At 50.3% G+C, this 5,128-nt stretch overlaps 1 protein-coding gene across 1 annotated transcript in view; it reads left to right on the top strand.

Moving 5' to 3' along the window:
- The window catches only part of BAHCC1 (BAH domain and coiled-coil containing 1), a 103,562-nt gene that overhangs the window by 64,441 nt on the left and 33,993 nt on the right, over positions 1-5,128 (top strand). The window lies entirely within an intron of this gene.

Genomic DNA, 5,128 nt, shown 5'->3' with positions numbered 1-5,128 from the left:
CGTCCAGGTTTTCCCCCCCCCCCCCCCAAGCCTGTGATTTGACATTGAAAAAGAGAAGCAGCAGACTGATGAGCTCATCTCTCTCTCTCCCTTTGCTCTCTCCCCCTTATCAGCATGCTCCTTGTTAGCACATGAACACTGCAGCATAACTGATTGGCTCCTTGTGCTGCTTCTCCTTCCCATAACCTGAGCTCTGCTGTGCAAGGATTGCAAGAGGCTGATACCGAGTCAAATTCAGGTACTTAAAACTGCTTACATTTTCAGGTCGATACATTTTAATGATATATTAATGCATACAGAGCTGCATTCATCGTGTGTTTATAGATCTGCCTGGAGTTTAGCTTTAAACACAAACCTGGTATTTCCTATTAAATATAAAAAGCCTTTTCAGGCGGCTGTCCTGGAAGCCATTGTTGTCTTTGTGACCTATGGGAGATGACTTCCTTTGCTATGGAGGAAAGGAGGAAAGGGGACACAGTTTTCAACATATGCGTGTTGCTTCCTTCTATGATCCAGCTTGTCTGTCTGCTTTTGGATTCTTCTTATATAAACCTGGAGATTTCCTTGCTGGTGACATACCCATTGCCCGGAGCTACCCCCCCTGTCTGTTCTCCTGTGCACTCACACAGCCGATTTCTTTGGGTTAAAAAGAATTGCATTTCCTAAGCTGGCTCAGAGGTCTGCAGGGGACGGGGTTCCGAGGTAAGAGCATCTAAAAGGCTGAGAGGTCTGTGCAGTTAATTCCCCTGCAGATGAATATTGCCCGACCCCCCGAGAATATTAAACACAAACACTGCAGCCTGGCCTCTAAGTGCAGCGTGCCACTTAATCACAGCCTCTAATGCTCCGCAGGGATCGAAAACTCGCCCCGACAATACCCTGAAAAGCCCATCTTTAGAGCAGCCATTAACAGGGAGGATTGGATTTTTTTTCTCCCTCAGTGGCTGCATTGTGGAGGGTTTTATAGAGGTCTTGTGTATATGTCTCTATTATGTGCGCTCTATGGGGCGCACTCTTTTTTTCTTTCTATATTCTCTGTCCCCCTTCTCTCCTCTCTGTCCCCCTTCTCTCTCCTCTCTGTCCCCCTTCTCTCTCCTCTCTGTCCCCCTTCTCTCTCCTCTCTGTCCCCCTTCTCTCTCCTCTCTGTCCCCCTTCTCTCTCCTCTCTGTCCCCCTTCTCTCTCCTCTCTGTCCCCCTTCTCTCTCCTCTCTGTCCCCCTTCTCTCTCCTCTCTGTCCCCCTTCTCTCTCCTCTCTGTCCCCCTTCTCTCTCCTCTCTGTCCCCCTTCTCTCTCCTCTCTGTCCCCCTTCTCTCTCCTCTCTGTCCCCCTTCTCTCTCCTCTCTGTCCCCCTTCTCTCTCCTCTCTGTCCCCCTTCTCTCTCCTCTCTGTCCCCCTTCTCTCTCCTCTCTGTCCCCCTTCTCTCTCCTCTCTGTCCCCCTTCTCTCTCCTCTCTGTCCCCCTTCTCTCTCCTCTCTGTCCCCCTTCTCTCTCCTCTCTGTCCCCCTTCTCTCTCCTCTCTGTCCCCCTTCTCTCTCCTCTCTGTCCCCCTTCTCTCTCCTCTCTGTCCCCCTTCTCTCTCCTCTCTGTCCCCCTTCTCTCTCCTCTCTGTCCCCCTTCTCTCTCCTCTCTGTCCCCCTTCTCTCTCCTCTCTGTCCCCCTTCTCTCTCCTCTCTGTCCCCCTTCTCTCTCCTCTCTGTCCCCCTTCTCTCTCCTCTCTGTCCCCCTTCTCTCTCCTCTCTGTCCCCCTTCTCTCTCCTCTCTGTCCCCCTTCTCTCTCCTCTCTGTCCCCCTTCTCTCTCCTCTCTGTCCCCCTTCTCTCTCCTCTCTGTCCCCCTTCTCTCTCCTCTCTGTCCCCCTTCTCTCTCCTCTCTGTCCCCCTTCTCTCTCCTCTCTGTCCCCCTTCTCTCTCCTCTCTGTCCCCCTTCTCTCTCCTCTCTGTCCCCCTTCTCTCTCCTCTCTGTCCCCCTTCTCTCTCCTCTCTGTCCCCCTTCTCTCTCCTCTCTGTCCCCCTTCTCTCTCCTCTCTGTCCCCCTTCTCTCTCCTCTCTGTCCCCCTTCTCTCTCCTCTCTGTCCCCCTTCTCTCTCCTCTCTGTCCCCCTTCTCTCTCCTCTCTGTCCCCCTTCTCTCTCCTCTCTGTCCCCCTTCTCTCTCCTCTCTGTCCCCCTTCTCTCTCCTCTCTGTCCCCCTTCTCTCTATTCTCTGTCCCCCTTCTCTCTATTCTCTGTTCCTCTTTTCTGTCCCCCCTTCTCCCCCTCTTTTTCTCTCCTGCGGCACCACCACCTTGTCTGTCTCCTCAAATCCCTCAGAGAGGTAAATAAATAATGAATCTATAATATATTGTAAACGTTTTTTCTTTTCTTGAAAGTTTCTGATCCGTTGGGGGAAAGGTAAGAACGTCTGTCAGGTTTTTAGGGCTGTTTTTCCCCTCTATTGGGGAAGTATTCAATTATGCAAACCTGACAGAGGTTGTAATCCTTCTCCGCTTTATCCAAAACTTTAGAGAATTCCACGTTTTATCTCTTATCCTCATGTCTTTTTAATTGTTTTTATTATAAGATTCTGAACGTTTGCCAAGATCCTGCAACCTCTTTGACAAGGTGCTACACGGACGGTTTGGGAATTTTTGACTTGACAGTTATTGCCGTGTACAGCATGTGTAAAGTACTCTCAGGCAGTTAGAAGTCAGGCCTTGGCATGCCCATACCTATAATACATAAGCCTTATTGATTAGGGTTGAGAAATGTGGCTTAAGAGATATATATATATATATATGAGAGAGAGAAAGATATGCAAAAGAAGCAAGTGAGGAAATACACTATATTGCCAAAAGTATTGGGACGCCCCTCCAAATCATTGGATTCAGGTGTTCCGTGACATTTCCCGGCTACTAAATATTCCGCGGTCACCTGTCACTGGGATTATAACAAAGTGGAAGCAACTGGGAACAACAGCAACTCAGCCAGGAAGTGGTCGGCCTCGTAACATGACAGAGCGGGGTCAGCGCATGCTGAAGCGCACAGTGCGCAGAAGTCGCCAACTGTCTGCAGAGTCAAGAGCTACAGACCTCCAAACTTGGTGCGGCCTTCAGAGAGCTTCATGGAACGGGTTTCCATGGCCGAGCAGCTGCATCCAAGCCTTACATCACCAAGTGCAATGCAAAGCGTGGGATGCCGTGGTGTAAAGCACGCCGCCACTGGACTCTAGAGAAGAGGAGGCGTGTTCTCTGGAGGGACCAATCACGCTTCTCTGTCTGGCAATCCGATGGGCGTGTCTGGGTTTGGCGGTTTAGTACCTGACCTCACAAATGGCCCAACATTCCCATAGATACACTCCTAAACCTTGTGGACGCCTCCCCAGAAGAGTTGAAGCTGTTATAGCGGCAAAGGGCGGAGCCAACCCAATACTGAACCCTATGGACTAAGACTGGGATGCCATTAAAGTTCATGTGTGTGTAAAGGCGTCCCAATACTTTTGGTAATATAGTGTATGTCGGAGGAGTTCATAAAAAAGATATTCTATTTGGTGAAAGCTTTATTGTGCTCATAATGCACAGAACTTACAGAGAGCAGAGCTGTGTGACGCTGAAGCCTTATCTGAAATCCTCTGCCTTCTAGGCTGGATTTTGCAACCATGGATGTTCTGATAACTGAATCAGTATCTGCCATTGCTGTCACTTCCCCTAACAAGCTGTCTGTCTTGGCACTGCTATACTCCGATAAGGGCTTGTTATCGCACAGCCCTCAGCTGTCTGGATGCCTGAGCCCTTATCTGGAATCACCTGCACTGGCAGTCTGGTTGTTGACCTGCTGCCAAAGATGCTCCGATAACGCAATAGGCATCCATGGCATTGCCAATCAGTCTGAGCACGGCTGTACTCCAATCAGGGCTTCAACGTTACGCAGCCCTCCGCTCTCCCGAGGGCCGTAAACTAAGGAAGCGGCCCAAGTGCAGCGCTCCGCAAAAATCGGCCCAAAAGCCAATTTTTGCCTTTTAAGCTTTGGCATGCTTTTTTTTTTGCTCTGTCTGACAAATTACAAGCTGCACAGAGTGATGAGGGGAGTGATAATTACGGCTGCCTGTTCTAGCCCCAGCCCCTGGTAGCGGCTGCCATGGGAGTCGTTGGAAGTGCGTTGTCAGTTGTAAGACAGATGAGCACATGTGCCGCGCAGCGATTTCACACAGGAAGCCCGTACGTAAATAGGGCAATGTTCTCAGAGTAGCTTTTAGCATCGATCCGCTCTCACCATAGCGCGCGCGCGGGGTAATGAACGGAAATGCAGCGGCGGTGGGGAGACGGTGCTTTAAGCGCACTTGCTTGGCTATCTTTATGGCTGACAGCGGGGATAACTGCCGAACGTTCCGGAGGGACCCCCGACACCTCTCCCTGCACCTGCTGGTTAGACAGAAATGCGCTCTTTATGGGCCGCGCGTATATTTTTTAATTACTCCGGTCTGCCGCTGCGGGGCTGGAGGCGCGCCAGTTTAAGCGAAGCACACTGGCATACTTACCAAGTTTCCGAGCTGAGAAAGAGGGGCTCTTTTTTTGGCACCAAGACCCGAGTCCAAAAAAAAAACAAAACATGAACATGAAGTGCAAAGCTTAAAACATCAAAATCCAATTGACTGCAGTCAGACGCTGCAAGATGGATTCTGATTGGTTGCTTTGGGTATTGAATGTCACTTTGGGTACTTGGTTGCATCACCGTTTTACTGGGGTGACCCTGAGACCGCGCAAAAGACGCATCCCTGTCATTGGCACCGATGATGGTCAACAAGGAGCAAAATAGAATGAGAATTCACTTACACGCCAACGGTCTGTCCTGCCGCACTCCAGACCGGAATCCCATATGTAATAGGATAGGTGCTGGTATGGCCTGCGGATGGCGCCGCGAGAATCCAAATGCTGAAAAGAAGTCACCCGCACTCCAATGTGTAGAACGCCTTTTATAAAGATGCTAAACAATCACAGTGACACAAGTGAAACACAACGTTTCTGAACCATTAGTGGCCCTTCATCAGGCAACGGGTAACCCACCAATGGTTCCGAAACGTTGTGTTTCACTTGTTTTACCGTGATTGCTTAGCCTCTCTCCCCCCCTTTCTCTCTCTCCCCCCCCTTTCTCTCCCT

This window comes from Nanorana parkeri, unplaced genomic scaffold (assembly GCF_000935625.1).
Source record: "Nanorana parkeri isolate BGI_ZX_2015 unplaced genomic scaffold, ASM93562v1 scaffold1237, whole genome shotgun sequence".
Lineage (NCBI taxonomy): Eukaryota > Metazoa > Chordata > Amphibia > Anura > Dicroglossidae > Nanorana > Nanorana parkeri.
The sequence above is the reverse complement of the archived record's forward strand: the minus strand, read 5'-3'. Positions and strand labels throughout refer to the sequence as shown.